The sequence below is a fragment of the Ambystoma mexicanum genome, chromosome 8, assembly GCF_040938575.1.
Source record: "Ambystoma mexicanum isolate Mex_15411 chromosome 8, UKY_AmexF1_1, whole genome shotgun sequence".
In the NCBI taxonomy this organism is placed as follows: domain Eukaryota; kingdom Metazoa; phylum Chordata; class Amphibia; order Caudata; family Ambystomatidae; genus Ambystoma; species Ambystoma mexicanum.
In genome coordinates this window covers 1,653,978,586-1,653,996,096 of record NC_090929.1, presented here as the reverse complement: position 1 = coordinate 1,653,996,096, position 17,511 = coordinate 1,653,978,586, and positions in this window count along the sequence as shown.

Genomic DNA, 17,511 nt, shown 5'->3' with positions numbered 1-17,511 from the left:
TACTGGAAGGGCCCTTGACGTGCACATACTGTTCTCTAAAGAGAGCTTCAGTAGGCCAGGGAATTTGTTCCCACGTTATTCCCGACACCGTGGGCTGCTGATATTGTTCCAGAACTTGGCAGGAGGGTGGCAAATGTGTGAGACAGTAATAGGCCGGGCAAGCTTGCGCACACACTGCTGTCGAGCTTTCAGAAAGCTTGCTCGAGATCACAAAGAGGCACTTTTGCTGTCAGAGCACACAGTGCTTTTTCATGTCGTAGCTGCATAACAGTACAGGGTGTAAAAACAATTAGGCCTGTCTGGAAGCACACCATGCAAGGCCATCACACACAAAGGCACTTGCAACTAACCACGCAATGCAGTCATTGTGTGAAAGTGAGGAAATGGAGGCTAGCTGTTCGATTAAAATGCATACAGATTTCAGAGAACAGAACGAGGCGCGGATGGAAAACCCAAATGTTCAACCCTGCAGTACATATTGAATGATATATATTTATAATAGTTAAGGTAAAGGCTGTGTGCATAGACTTTTCCCAAAATTCTACTGCTGATAACTTTTGACGCACTGGACGGATAGACATGTATTTATATCTCTGTACGGCAATATGAGTTTTTGGTGTATCTGTGGCGTATGAGGGTTTGGTAGCGCTTTGTATCTGTGGGTATGAGGGTTTGGTAGCGCTTGCCATATGAGTGTCTGGCGTATGAATCTGACTAAAGTTATGGTGTGTTTAAAAAGGCTTGAAAAAACTCATCCACTGGAAATATCTGCCCCTTTAAGAAGGAGGCAGAGACCATGAGGGGATGATATGGGAGCGGGAGGAGCGAAGGGAGAAATCAGTAAGCTTTAAGTTTCAGAATAAAGAAGGTGTTATTTGAATCTCTGGCGTTGCGTCCTTATTGTACTTGGCCATCCGGCCTAACAACTGGCGATGAGGCTGTCTCCCGTGACCCGGAGTCCCTTCTCCATGTTGGCAGTGATCCCACCACCCCGACCGCTGATCCCAGCGTCCTACTGCAGTGCGTCTCCACCGCACGCTCCATGGCATACAGCGATCCCGCCGACTTCCAGTTCCCAACTTCGTATCTCGAAGAGGGTGCGTACCAGATGCTTCACAGGGGGTACCTGTCACAAAGACAGCTTGCCCATGGCGCGCGGCAGCCTGCCAGTGGCCAGACATCACTCCACGTGCAGGAGCACCGAAGCTCAGAAGGACCCATCAGGTGGGTGCCATCTCCTCCTCACTGCTGGTGTCCCTGGTGATGCTACGCAGAGCCGCATCTGCTTACTAGACTGTCACGGGCTGCCTGCAACCTCCACCAGATGTCCGCACGGCTGTCCCGACCCAGATCTCTTCAGAGGGCTCCAACCACTTTTAGAGCACTGGCAACCATGTGGCACCTCCCCCACAGTGAAGCCTCCATTTGAATTCAAATAGATAACAAGACTAAAATGAACACGTGTACCGTTGCCTGTCAGCGCACCCCAACCATGAGCACAAGTGGTCAAAACAAGGCAAATGACAAGCTGGAAAAAAGCATGAACTGCCACACACCACAAGTTTAGTGCTGCTTACAGGCCCACTGCTAGGCAAGCAGCTACTAGAAACAACTCTGCAACCACCCTTAGAGTGGAGACAGCACACGTGCCGCTACCCACGGGGAGACTCAGGCACGACGACATGCTCATGCCACACATTCCATGATGAGTGATCCTATGCCACCAAACCCCCCACCAGGTCCACAGTTACCACATTGGGAATGCTACCCCCGCTTGGCATGACCCCACAGGCAGACAAAGGCCAGAGGTGGGTTGAATGGCTAGACCACTTCAACAACTTCATAAAGGCAGCAGGTGAAGAAAAGTCTCCAAACCCACAGATCATGTTCATTAACACCGTCGGCGGTGAAGTTAAAACAATCATCAAGACCATTCCCCCAGAAGAACGGCCAGATTTTGACTCGCTAATAACGGCCCTAAACAAAAAACTTGTGATCGAACCCAATCGCGACTATGAGCGCTATATGTTTAACCAGTGCTCGCAACGGGAAGAAGAGACGGTCGATGAGTTCATCACTCGCCTGAGAGTCAAAGGCGCACATTGTCAATTCCACACCTTTTCACTCGATGAAGCAATACGGCTGAGAGTGACTGAAGGGTGCTTGTCCCAAACCCTGAAGAAACAACTACTGAAAAAGCCACTCTCCATAGACGAAGTAAGCGAGCTGGCAAGGATCTTCGAGAGAGTCGATGTGCAAGTGGCATCGATGTCAGCTATCACAAGTGCAAAACAGGACAAGACTGAACTCATCGTAGCGGTTCACCCTGCCAGCCAACACCCAGGGGGCAGGGGAACCGTAGGAGGTAACCAAACTGCCCCCAGACCACGAAGGCAGTGCTATTGCTGCAGGATGGCATCCCCCCACTCAGGTATGTGCCCCAAACTCTCTCAAAGGTGCAGCAATTGCAGCAGGGAAGGACATTTTCAGTCCATCTGCAGGGAAGGCAGACCATTCCACACTCCACGACTGCCGTCCCAACCTCAACACAGGATATATAACTGAACTGCACAGAACCCAGCATACCACATGTGACCATATCAACAAGGGCCGAGACGCTATATCAGAGGAGTTGAAGAGCACTACCCCGAGGACTATTGCCAAGACTTTGAAACATACGAGCAAGGACCACACCTCACAGACGAATATAACAGACCACCTCAGCCGTATCATGGTCACTACCCGCCGCCATTATCTTGACCTCTCTACGGAGTACACGACTACGACCAATACTTTCAAGACGAGTATGTAAACCTCATCCTGGACGACAAAGAAGCGAGGGAAGTGCCCAGGATTGCTGTCAGCATTGGTGAGAGACAGTTCTGCTTTCTGCTTGACTCAGGCGTCACCGTCAACATTATGGGGGAACAAAGTTCCTGCAAATTTGTGAAAGACCAACGCTAGCCAAGACAATGTCAAAAATCTTCCAGTGGGGCGGGAACCTCCCCCTACACGACATTGGCCATTTCTAGCACCAGCTCCTACACAATGGACGGTCCACATCCAAGTCATCCATGTCATCCAAAGTCCAACAAAGGGGCGATGTCTGTTGAGTTTACACACTTAGGACTTAGGACTCATCGACATACACTTCAATGAAGGAGACGTGATACAGACAGTGGCGCCCCCAGGCACATCATTGCCTATGCGAGCAGAGCCCTGACCCGCCTGAGTCTGCCTACTGGAAAGCTGAAAAGGAGAGCCTGGTGGCAGTGTGGGCCTGCAAACATTTTCACAACTTTGTCATAGGAAGAAAATGGACGCTCGTTACAGACCATCAAGCTCTGCTGTCTCTATTTGGTAATACCTGTACTAAGATGCCCCACAGGATAGAACGCTGGGGATTCAGACTTCAAGAATATGATTTTGACATTGTTCACAGGCCCGGGGCGAACCCAACCTGGCAGATTACCTGTCACAGCATCCAGTTGGATAACCCATCACCAGAGTTGGCGACACGGAATACAAAAACTATGTGGCTTCCAATGCACTCCCACCTGCCATTTTTCGATCTATGGTTGTGGCTGCCTCCGCTGCGGATGCCTCCATGGTGCTAGCCATCAGCCTCACCAAAAACAACAAATGGAGGGATTGCCAACGTGCTGTTCTGAGCCACCCAGGGGTGTGCAGGGATGGAATGGACAGACTTGCCAAGGTACACAATGAACTAGCCATGAAAGACAATTCAACGCTGCTCGGAGGCTGCCGGGTGGTCATCCCTACGACACTGAGAGCAGAAGTAATCAAGACGGCACACGAGGGACATAGAGGCACCAACAACACGAAGAAGCAGCTCCGGTGTCAGGTGTAGTTTCCTTTCCTAGACTCCATGGTTGACAGATGGGTGCTGAATTGTCTAGCATGCCAATACACAGCCAGGGCTGAGGTGCCAGCCCACTCCAACCAACACGTATCCCAGAGCACCCATGGGAAAGTGTGGCGGTTGTTTTTTATGGACCCCTGGAATCTACAGAGTACCTCCTATTATTCATAGATGAAAACTCAAGGTTCCCAATCGTCAAGAGAGTAGCGACTCCTGCATTCGCTCATGTAGCAGCAGTATTTGACAATGTACTAAGCGAATGGGGAATCTCTGGCACGATCAAATCCGACAATGGGCCTCCATTCAGTGGCCGTGAGTTCACAGCCTTCGCAAACCACATGGGTTTTACCCATCAGAAGATTAGCCCCCGATGGCCACAAGCCAAAGGAATGGCCGAGCGATTCATGCCTTCATCAAAAAATGATGCAGAGGGCTTGCATCGAGAACGCTGACCCTCACCAGGCGTTGTGCCGGCTACTCCGAGATTACCGGAACACCCCCCATGAATCTACAAACAGAACTCCTGCCAAGCTAATGATGGGATACCAGGTTCACACTTGCATCGTTAGACACACAACGACCCAGCAGGAAGCAGACACTGAGGTCACAGAGAGAGACACAGAGAAGAAAGAGAAGGCTCAAATGGAAACAGATATTAGAAGAGGGGCAAAGCCCAAAGAGTTTCAAGTGGGTGAGAATGTTTTGGGACAGCAAGCGACCTCCAAGAAGATAGACGCTCAGTTTGCGACAAAGCCTCTCAATGTGACAGCCATCAAGGGCACCATGGTGACGGCAGCCAATGCTGACAAAGAGGTCACAAAAGACCAATTTAGATATTTCATCAAGATAGAGGATGAAAGACCTCTGCCCCTGATCCTGACCCTACACCGCGAGAAACCAGGGATGACCTGTGGAGTACCCCAGAGGGAACCCAGCACCGAGCAACAGAGTCAAGGGAAGCAACAGGACCACTCCTGAGCGATGAGAGGAGTGAGAGGCCTCACCGGACCACCAAAGACCACTTTGCTTAGTAGAAGAATGCTATGTGGACGTCAGGACATTTGTCCGGGGGTGAAGTTGCAAGGCTCTGCCCCTTAAGAAGGAGACAGACACCACGAGGGGATGATGTGGGAGTGGGGAGGAGAAAAGGGATAATTCAGTACGCATTAAGTTTCAGAATAAAGAAGGTGTTATTTGAATCTCCGGCGTCGCGTCCTTATTGTACTGGGCAATCCAGCTGAACAGGGACCTTGACTTGCTTCATTCAATGCACAGAGTGTTCGCCAGAGGGAGCTTCAGTAGGCCAGGGAACTTTTTCTGCGTTATTTCCAACACAGTGAGCTGCTCATATGATTACAGAACATGACAGGAGGGTGGCAAATGTGTGAGACATTAATAGGCCGGGCAAGTTTGTGCACACCCTGCTCGAGAGCTTTCAGAAAGCTTGCTCTAGATAACAAAGAGGCACTTTTGCTGTCAGAACACGCAGTGCTTTCTCATGCCGAGGCTGCCTAATAGTACAAGGTGTAAAAACTAAAAAACAAAGGGACCTGTCTGGAAGCACACCATGCAAGGCCACCACACTCACAGGCACTGGGTCTTGGGACAAAACATGCAATGGAGTCATTGTGTGAAAGCGATGAAATGGAGGCTAGCTGTTCAATTAAAATGCATACAGATTTCAGAGAAGAGAACGAGGCGCGGATGGAAAACCCACATGTTCTCCCCTGTAGTATACTTTGAATGATATATATTTATTATATAACGTAAAGGCTGTGTGCATAGACTTTTCCCAAAATTCTATTGCTAATAACGTTTGACTTGCTGGACGGATATACATCTATAACTCTTTATGGCAATATAGGTTTTTGGTGTATCTGTGGCTTATGAGGGTTTGGTATGTGAGCGCTTGCCATATGAGTGTCTGGCGTGTGAATCGGATTAAAGTTATGGTGGGTTTAAAAAGGCTTGAAAAAAAAAAACATCCACCTGAAATGTGAAAGAAATGTCCATTTGAGCCAAGTCGCACATGCCACAATGCCACCTCGTAACCATGGCTGGAAGTTCACCTCCAGTTCATGGTCACATCAGCAAGGCATTGTGGGAATGCAAATTAGCACAAATGGATGCATCTGACTCCAGAAAATTGCAATTGTCTTAGAAGGCAGTGCTTCGTTATACATACCTTAATCAACCCAAGACAGACATCTCTCAAGGCTGCAGACAGCTACAGACCGGTTTCACCCTTATTGGTGGGGTAGCTCATCTGTATAGTATAGTCTGACAGTCTTGTGGTTGGAGAATTGGGGCATTTTTAACGAACACCAGTTTTTATATATATAAAATAATGACAAAATGTTTTTTAAAAAGAGTTAAGGCTACAAACATTATAAATAACAACGTTAAGGTACAAATGCTCACTCCATACCACTATAAATTCACTCACTCCATAATGCTTCAGATCCAACCTTAACTTTCTCTTTAACTATGGTATCGATTAAACCTGTGAGTGTTAGTGTCGGATTTGTACTGGCATGGAGTGGGTTTCCATACTTCAAGTTTGGTGGATGAATTTGTAGTGGTGTAGATCGAGTGTTTGGGACATAAGCTGTTATTTCTACTGTTGGTAGACCTTAATTTTTGCTAGCATAGCATTATATCCTTTTTAAAAATATTGTTTACATTTTGGTCAGTGTTTTTGTAGGGGCCTTTGGTATATAGTGTAACAGTGTATTCAGTATAAATGTGTGTTGTATATGTGTATGGTGTATGAGTGCATGGCGTAGGCGTGCATTAGCATAGGGTGTATGAGTGTATGCCCTACATGTGTGCCATATGAATGTTTTGCAAATGGGTGTATCATGTAAAAATGTATGGCATATGAGTGTATGATCCATGACTGAACTGCATAGGACATATGATTGTGTGGCGTATTTCATGTGAGTGTGTTGCATATGTGTTCATGTTGCATGTGTTGTGTGTGTATTGTATATCAGTGTATTGTTTGGGTATACCAGAGGACCGAGGTTCTCGGTTCAGAGCACCCAGGGCCCAACAAGCCCTCACCCAGTATACAGACGGGACACTCAGCCAAGTTAGAACTGTCCCTTATTTTCCATAACAGACAGGGATCATACAGGAAATGCAAAATCTCCAGCAATCACCTGAGCCCATTTCAGGGGCTTTTGTTGAGGTCTGACATCATGAGTCAGGGCTCTTCCCCAAAAACCTAAGATTGGGTGGTTGGGGTGGTATTGCCGATAGCGAGCACCTATAGATGTTAGCTAACTAGCCCTCCCATGTCAGGTGGCTTTGTCTGAGCCTTCCACAGAAACTATCTAATTGCTGCAGGGTCGCAGGATTACCATTGGCTCTTGCCCTTTGCCTTCCACCCGTGAATTTGTGTTCCCTGATTGGCCAGAGCTGGTGTCCCCAGGCCTGGGACCCAGCTCTGTTCTCAGTGCTCTCTGTACCTTCTCAGGGTGATGAGAAAGACAATGTGTTCCCATTGTTGCCATCATTACAACCACTTTACCTTACAGAGTGCCTGCAGGGTTGCAATGTTGTAAAAGAACACATGTATCACTTTGTGTCTGCTTCACTGGGAACTGCTCCTCTTCCCACAGCGGGTGAATAACCATTGTTTGGCTAGTCTGCACCACGTGGGTGAAGACCACAAAATAGAGCTTTCTGGTCTGCAATTAGTGAGGATTTGATCTGCTATTTTGAAAGTGGCTCCTTGTCTCTGGGGCCAGGAATTTGTTGCTTGTCCCTGACCTTGGCAGCGAGCCCCAGCCCTGCAATGAGTGCTGCAAAATCTGTTTTCTTTTGTCCCATGTTCTGAGGCCTGTGGCTTCATCTAATTCTACTATAGTAGTGCTATAATTTCTATATATCTGTATTGTATTAGTTACCTTATGGGTTAGTGGTACTCGGTCCTTCCAGGTTCTTTATACAATCCTGTAGTTCCATTGGGTTAGTTGTAATAAACAGCTTCAAGCTTGCTCTGCATCTCTTGCTTTTCTTGCGTTTCTGCATTTCTGCATTTGACTAATGAGAGAAAATAATGAAGGCTTACAGCAGTATTTATATGTATCTATCTTCTATCTAAAGAAATATGCAAGCATGTTCTTCGTGTGGGCACGTGTGTGTCGCTGTAACTTCATGCAGGGATGCGTGTTTGCTTCATGGCTAACGTTGCTATGTCGTGGTGTCTCTAATGTGGTCAGTGCAGTTAGATATTTGTCATTAGTCGATCAGTTACAATGAGGTACCTGCATCAATGATCAATGTTGATGCGCCTGAACCCAGGAAGACTTCAGCTGGGTAAGGTTTGAATGGTTGTCTGAGAGAATATCTGTTTGCATATGTGGATGTCACTGGCCCTCCATTGGTATGTGAGTGTCTGGCATATGAGAGTCTGGCATATTTGTATTTATTTATATATTTATAAGACACTGAAAGCCCGCAGGCATCAGGGAACCAAACCTCAACACAAAAAGGAAAAACAACAAGAACAGAACAAAGAAAAACCTAAAATTCATGGGGGGAAATGTTCTTTAAATGTGAACACATCCTCCTCAGCCACCTCTCCCTCCCCACAATGCCATCTCTAACACACTCTCGCCACTCACCTCACCTCCCCCACAACACCAACCCCAACAGACCCTCTCCACCCACCTCTGTTGTGCATATATAGAGTGTGCTCTGTACAGTCACTTCCATGGCCTGTTGGCCTTACAAGTCTCCTCCAGCACATTTGAAGCCAGATTGTGTTCAGTGCTGGGCAAGAAGCCCCATGTGGTGGTGACAGAGGTGGATTGGTCCGATTCAGGCCCCCACATGCGCTGTAGTGTCAGTGTAATTATAATGTGACAGCCGACTGTCATCGGTCCCATTCCATTGAAGTGGGAGAATGGGATAACACCCCACCCTCGATCTCATCCAGACCATGGCCCAGGGGATTACGGACCAGGCACCCCCCACGAGAGGAGTTCGCTTATTTTCCAGATGACAAAGTACCCTGCTTCAAAAACATGCATATACGAAGAATATGCCCACTAGTTCTTCGGGTCAAGCCAACGCCTGTAACATGGATCAGCTTGACTAGAACAACAACCACAAGTATTCACATTGTTAGAGATGCCATGATGACAAAGCCAACAGACAAGAACACACGTGCCACCATGCACACTGGTCACTCACACATCAACCAACACGAAGAATATACTCAGTGCTATGACGTAGCGGACTGACATACCTATGGACATGCATCACTTTTATTTTTTACATAGGCCTTCTACAGCACCGCAGAAACGCAATACGCCTGAAGAGCTTGTGTATATGCTTGCCAATGCTTTCTTGCTACCTATCACTATGAAGATGCCATCATGTATACCTAATGCTGCGTATGGCACTCTGTCACCCTGTGACCCCCACGGTATGGATTATGTACCGCCACCCACGGACTAGGCCCAAGTAGGCCGCAAGCAAGAGTCCCCAGGCAGGAGCCTCGCAAACGAAAATCCTCTCAGAATGAAATACAAGTGCTGACCATGCTGGACGTGCCCCAACGAGAGCCTGCAGCCAAGGCCACAATGTTGCAACCTGCATGCCGAGCACCCAGCGCCAAGGTTATACCTACAGGTGCCAAGCCCTCAGAGACAAAATACAAAATCTAATGCTCATAATTCTACTCCAGCTACGGTCTCCCCACACATGACTAAGCCGAACTGACAAGGTGCCAAGCCTATGAGACAGAGAACCGCCAGGGTCCCACGTCTGGACACAATCTGCAACAACGAAGTTGCAAGTTGGACACGTACAGCGATGGGAAAGACCTGCTCACCAGCCCGTAAGCAGACCTGTCCATTGTCTGCACAAACACATAGTTGCACATTGTTGCTAATTTCAGGTGCACCGCGAGCTGGGAACGGCGATGGTCCCAGGCTTGGGGGCTCGTGGGAGAACCAATCAGAATGCAGGGGGGCACATCACTGACGCTATTACTCTTTGCCAATCACCAAAGGTCCCTTTATAACAATTCCAATGTAACAACTGTTAGGGACAACCCAAGTGTACCACCTGAGCCGTCTGCATCCACTAACATTTCTTCCCATAGGGGTTCTATACTCACCCTACCACTCGGGGAACCAACCCAAAGTGGCGATAGGTTTTGTGATGATTTTCCCAGGTGATGCAAGTTGCGCGTCATACTGCTGTAAAAAGGGCCTGCGAGTCCCGCTAATGACCAGAGCAACTCCGGATGCATACGGACTGAGCGTATCCCTGCCGTTACTCTAATAAACAGCAGTAGTTGCCTTGCTCCTTGTGTGCGTGTCATACTCCTTTTGGGACACGGGAGGAGTTGGGGCCTCCCCAGCCCCGGAGGTCCGCGGACGGCTCTGCCGGCCCCAGGAGATCACCCCGACAGGTTTGAGGTCTATTACCACTCCAGGACCTCTTGCAATGGGGAGACCCGGCAGCGCGGCCCCCTCTGCCGTTGCCCCTTTTGAGGACTACAGGACCATCGCAGAACTGCAAGAAGACCGGAGAGCGCAAACCGGATATTGGCCTTCAGGAGCCGACTTGAGAAGTATCCTGCCCGTGGTTGGCGAGTGTCCAGACGAGATCCAGATGAGGGGAGGTGGCGAGCCGCTTTGGAGGGGTGCGCGCAGTCGGGCGGCCCCGCCTCAAGAGGACTTGGTGAGTATGACACACCCAACAAGCAATGTGATGATGTGTGGGAGGGGAGAAGAATTGTGAAAAGAGAGGAGGGAGGCGTTTACAGTGTGCCGCAAAAGATTTGATAAATAAGTGACGATAGACGAGTGAGCATTGGCTGGACAGGCACGAGGGCCGTCTCCTACTGCGTCACAGAGTGAATTGGGTGGAGCCGAAAGGTACCACGTGTGGTTGTCAGAAGGCACTGATTTGTTCAGTTCACGGGCACCTGTAGGGAAGGGGTATGGCTTTCCTATGAATTGGCATTATAGATCAATGAGTAGAGAGGATCCCTACTAATTGAGTGTTGAAGCTCGCTAGGTAGATGAAGTTTGCCTGCAGGAGGTAGCTAGTTTGGTTCCAAGTGCGGAAGATAATTGGCTGGTTAAGCTCCCCTGGTGAGGGGCGTATCACATGCGAGGCGAAGCAGTTTGCGCAGTCCGATTATAAAAGTTTATTGTGAGTTACCTTGCTCCGGTTGAAGCAAGAGGACAGCTGTGGGGTTTACGGGGGACAAAAGGGTTAAAACATATTTTGCGCTCCTTTTTTCATCTTATAAAGGTTTCTAACCAGTAATAGTTACAGAAGGTGGTGACGTCACCCAAAGGGCTTGTATAGGACACCGCAACCATTTCGGGTTGATCAAGGAGTGGCTGGGGTATAGCAAAAGGGAAAGGGTGGGATAGAAGAGGGGAGAGGGCCGCGCACGGAGAACGCCATCAACTCTCGATAAGGGAGGGGCGAAAAGGGGAGAGGTGGCCGCGCACGGAGAACGCTGGTCACACTCAGCAAGGGGGTTGGAAAAGGAGAGGGAGAGGTTTGAAGAAGAAGGAAAGGTGGGGCGGCTGTAAAAGCACGCCACACAGGGTATGCAGGAGCAGGGGGCTCCGTGCTCCACGGCCGTAGGGGTCCATACTGGTGACATCAAGGAGTACAAATAATAAAGGAAAAGAACTGTATATTTTGCAATTGTATTACCTTTCAGCGGATGGATCGGAAGTCCCCAGTTTACGGGGCCATGTAAAGAAGGTTGATATTGAGAAAACAAAAACCATAACATGGCCACATATTACGGGTCGGGGTCTGGGGTGAGGGGAAACGCTTTAACTACACCCCTCCAACACATTTGCACGTCACTATCACCATACAAGGAGAAAATTATCTAGTACAGTATCGACTGGACACAAGGAACAGACAACAAAATACTGACACCATGGCCGCCTAACGGCAGTTTTGACTCATACACACAAAACTCACTATTGACATATATACACAACACATACAAGGGAAAGAAATTAGCTCGCCATATAGAGATGTTTAACTTATGGAAGATGTTTCAGGGAGCCAGGCCAGGGGCAATGGGGATGTTTACTATGGAAGGGGCAGCAGAGGAGAAAGGGAGCAAAGAAACGAAGGGAGGCAAAGAGGAGAACGGAGGGGGCATGAGCACGGCGAGCAGCAATGCACTATGCGCAGAAGAGAGCAAGAAGGAGAAAGAAGGATCGGGTACAGTATCAGAAGAGAAGGTGAAAAAGGAAGGGACAGAAGATTTGCCTCTGGTGAAGGTAGTGAAGAAGGAAGAAGGGGGTTGTACCCAGTAACGGAATTAAGAGAAGCTGCCAGACAACACCTGACAGCCGCTGAGGGGTACTCCAACCCCGCATACAGCCCTCCACCATATGTCCCTACAGATAGCTACCAGAGGGGCAAGGAGGTGACAAGCACGATGAACTTAAACTCCACACAGGCAGGAACGAAGGGGGGTAAGGAAAGAAAGTGGGGAACACATAGCAACCATAGGACCAGATGAATGGATAGCAGCATAGGTGTTCCTAAAGCTCCGAGGGACATTAACAGGGGAAGAAGAGGACGTAGTGAGGAGGATGGCAAAGGATGAAATGGATATAACACAGACAGGGACCGAGGTGAGTAAGACAAGAGAAGGTCAACTGTCACAGGCAGAGGAAGAAATGTTGGAGGAAAGGTTGGCTGAATTAAGAGATGCACGAAGTGCACTGATCAGACAGTTCGAGCAAGAAACACAAGGAAGGAAGAAGGAGAGAAAGGAGAATAGGGATGAGCAGGAGAGGATGAAGGAATGAATGGAAGAAAGGAAGAAGGAAGCAGAGCGGATTAAGGCAATAGCAGAGAGGGTGTCACGAGCGGAGCAAAGAGAAATGAAACGCAGGGAGGAAGAGAAAGGCAGAGAAATGGAATTGTGGAAAAAGAAAATACTATCTGAAAGCGCCCAGAAATATGAAGAGGGTAAAGTAATAGAGAGCATATTAAAAAGAGAACGGGCAAAATGGGAAAGGAAGGAAGAGGAAGAGAGGATAATAGCGAAGGTAAGTGCGGAGGTGTTGGAAGAACTAAAAATGAAGAGAGCGGAAATACGCGGTGAAATAATAGGAAAAAAGGATGAGGAGAGTGCAGATAGGAGGGTGGAGCACGGTGTAAGAACATACACATGTCAGGATTTGGAGGAGGTTACAACATCAACACAAGGGGCAGCTGTTAAAGGAGGAGAGCACAAGGAAGCAGACTTAATAGATCTAAGGACGGTGACAGTGGGTGGAAAACGCACAGAGTGGGGATTGTCTTTTCCTGATGGATTTTGCAGCGAGGAGGAAGAATGTTTAGGAAAAAGTGGAGGCGATGGCAATGGGGAAAGTTTAGAGAAACTGTGCATTACACGCACCAACCACGAGTCACCATGGTCGTGCAAAAGGAGGGAAGAAGATAAGAAAGGTGAAGAGAAGGTAAAAGAGGTAGCAAGGAGCGCGTCACAACTATTAACACCGACATCGGTACAAACGCCATGCACTCTAACAACACGACCTCTAGACACCCCATATGTCGACAGACTTAGGGACCTCCCAGGACGCAGACAGGAAGAACGGGTAAGAACGCCCACAGTGAGAGAAGAAGGTAACGATAGAGCAATTAACAGTAATAGTGATGTGATTGTAGAATTACCCAACACAGAGGAAGAGGATGAATACACAGACATAACCCCAGGGGCACTGGGGGAAATGAGGGGGTACAATTTAATGCCACTTCTGGAAAGGGGAGGGGCAAGACCACAATATGTCCCCTGGAAGCATGCCGATAAAGTGAATATTAAATGCAGGCTCCCATCACTAAGTGGAGGAGCAGGGAAGTGGATATATGAGATGGAAAAAACACTGTGGGGCAGTAGGGGACGTGAAGGGACTCCTAATATCACATCACATGAGGGAGCGCCATTTGCCAACTGCAGACATGCGCTGTGGTAGGCTCTAAAGGTCCAGTACCCAGACACGTCAGACATAGGAGCTATAACGTCACGCAAGATGCGTGAGAATGAAGATCCTGTTGATTACATCCAGGAGATTCAGGAGAAGTGGCGCCTGGAAACTCGAGAGCCGTGGGATAAAACACTAGCAATTTTCTACCATATATTAGTACAAGGGTTCCCGGAGCAAGTACAGAGACAGCTGAAGAAAATAGTGGGGATGGAAGCTAAGGCCTGGCCGGAAATACAACTAACCATAGTACACCACTGCAGGATGTGGCAGGAAAAGATTAAACAAAAGGAGGAAGATAGAAAGGCAGAAGAGGCAAAATTAGTACAGAAAAAGTTATCTAAATATGCAATGGAAGGAGAACTAATAACAACGCCCGCGGTAGTAACACCAACCCCCACACAAGTAACGGTTGCACAAGACACAACATAACAACAGGTAGCACAAGTACGGCAGCCAGCCCAAATTATAACACAGCAGATGCACCCGCCCGAACATACATGGCAAATGCAGGAGGAGGATATATGCTAATGGGAAATGGATACTACAACAACTACAGGGGGAGGGGCAGCATGATAAGAGGGAGGGGCTATGGTCAACCTGCAAAACAGCAAGGGGGAGGGTTCTGGGCACTGCCACACAAACAGACAACAAGGGTACCAGGACAACACAGGGGGTTTCCCATGGCAAGCCAGAGAACCACCAATATGTTGGGTTTGCGGGATGGTGGGACACATGTCACGCACTTGCAGGATGAGGCCCACCCAAACAGCCTGGGGGGAACAAGAGCAGCAAGGGCCCATGGGGGAACAACAAGCTTACCAACAACAACAAGGAATACAACAATGCCTACCACAACAACAAGCGCCACTGCAACAACCACAGCAGCAGGTACAAACATACACACCACCACAGCAACAGGCGATAACAACGCAACAACATCAAGTACAACCAGCACAACAGCTTACACAAATACAGGACAATGCAATATCGACAACTGCTGAACCACTACAGCAGACACAGCTGGGGAAGGTGACAATATTGGGTCACAACCCTTACACAGGAAGCGGTCAGTCACTATATCCACAATAGGACAGCCCACAGATGTCTTTGATGTGTCCCATCCTATCCGTAAAACCTAATACCTTCCTAGTTGACACTGGGGCCACCAGGTCCTGCATAAGGGAGGGAAAATCTAAGCTGTCAGGCGATGCCATGCACACTCAAGGATTTTCTGGGGCTCGAGGGTTGGTTCCCTTCACTGATAACATCTCTTTATCTATAGCAGATCACGACATGTATTTCCCACTTCTGTACTCGAAGGAGTCACCTGTAAACATACTTGGGAGGAACATAATGAGCAGGTTGAATATGACCATCTCCTTCACGGAGAAAGGCATAATTTGCTCAACACCAGGAATTAACATGCTCACAGCACAACAAATACTGCAGGCTTACTGTGGCCAAACAGTGGCTCGGGCTGAGCCTGTATGTGCAGAAATCTTCCAATATAGGACAGACATGACAATTGCATGGTTGCCTGGAATTGAGGGCAAAATTTGGAGGAGGCCAGCAGCATACCTATTCAGACCAGAGGCACCAGCGAGTGAAATTGAGGGGAAAATTATTTCAGTGAGCATCGAGAGCATTATGGCAACTGCTGACTACATTGCAGTACATGCCCAGGACAGGGAAGGGAGAGCTTGGAGAGCTGTAATGGCACTGGCAGAGGGATGCAGGCTTACGCAGGTGTCTGATGAGGAGCTCTTCTCAGATGACAACAGAGAGGGAGAGATGGTGTTTGGGATGAGCATTAACATTTGGTTGAAGGTAACATACAAGCAGGTGGCACAGAAAATGGCAGTGGCACTCGAGGCACCTGCCCCTACACCAGTGCCATTTTACGAGGAAGACATGGCAGCTGTACCAACGTCACTGAGGACCACCAGTCCATATGACATTGGCTGCATCAAGAGCATTGGTGGCGTAAAAATAAACCTGGAAAAAGGAGCAATGCTACCAAGAGTGAAACAATACCCACTATCAAAAGAGGCAGATGAGGGCATATATGAAACAATAACTGCCCTAATAAACAATGGTATACTGGTACCATCAGAATCACCTTGCAACACTGATGTGTACCCTGTACGCAAAGCGAAAGGAGGGTCTTGGCGTTTTTATCCAGGACCTAAGGCCCTTGAACCACATGGTAGAGGCAGAGTACCCCATAGCAGGTAACCCGGCTATCATACTATGTGGGATCCCAGCAGAGGCATCACGGTTTACCGTGATTGACCTAAAAAATGCTTTTTTCTCGATACCTCTGCACCCAGACTCACAGGATCTGACACGTTTCACATACTGCAACACAACATGGAAACACACAAGGTTGCCCCAAGGGTACTGTGAGTCACCATCCATCTTCAACAGAGTGATACAAATGGATTTGGGTAACATAGAGATGGAGAGCACGGTGCTGCAATACGTAGACATCATCATTTGCAGCACCACAAAAGAAAGGTGTAGGAAGGACTCAATTAAGATGCTCACAGCGTTGGCTAAGAAGGCGTACAAGGTAGACAAAGAAAAGCTACAGTACTGCCAAGAACAGGTACTCGACATTGGTCAGCTCATCTCACATAATGGAAGGAGCATTGCACCATAAAGGGCACAAGCTATAACGAACACATCACAACCACAGACAGTGAGAGAACTGCAGCAGTTTCTGGGCCTATGCAACTACTGCAAGGCATGGGTCTTTGATTACAGCTCATACATAGGACCCCTGCTCGAGGCCCTCAGGGAGGCACAGAAGGGGGACAAAAGGTTGGGGTGGACAAGAGAAATGAAAGAAGCATTTGATGAATTAAAACATGCCATCTCAACAGCACCAGTACTAGCCACTCCAAACTATGACCACCAATTTTTTATCTTCTCACATTGCGACTCAGCAGTAATGAAGACAGTACTGACACAAAAGACAAGCATGAGACACAAGCCTATAGCATTTTACAGCGGACACCTGGATCCTGTAATGTTAGGTCTCTCCCCTTTGCAAATAGAGTTTGGCCGCTGCAGCCTTTGCGGTGGAAAAATCATCAACGATAACGATGGGGTGCCCAACCACACTATTTGTGGAACACGCCCTCTTTGCAATATCGAGCAAGCCCAAATCAACATTGACCACACAGCGAGCATCAGGCTACAAAATACTTTTATCTAGACCAGAATTAATAATTGTAAGGTGCAGCAATGTAAACCCAGCCAGGTTTATAGCGGAGGTAGTTGAAGACGATGACTACGCACATGATTGCACACAGGCCATCAAAATTTACTCCAGCACAAGAAAGGTTGAAGAAAATGCCCTAGAGGGAGGGGGAGATAAAGTACATTGATGGGTCCTCAACAATTGACCAGAGTGATGGGGTTAGATGGACAGGAGCAGCAGTGGTTAGGCTGACAAAGGATTGGATGTATGTCCCGGTAAAATGTGTACAGCTGCCACAACATTACTCAGCCCAAGCGGTAGAACTAGTGGCCCTAATATTGGCACTAAAAGAGAGCTATGATAAAAGAGTAACAATATATTCAGACAGTGCATATGTCACATCAACGGTACAC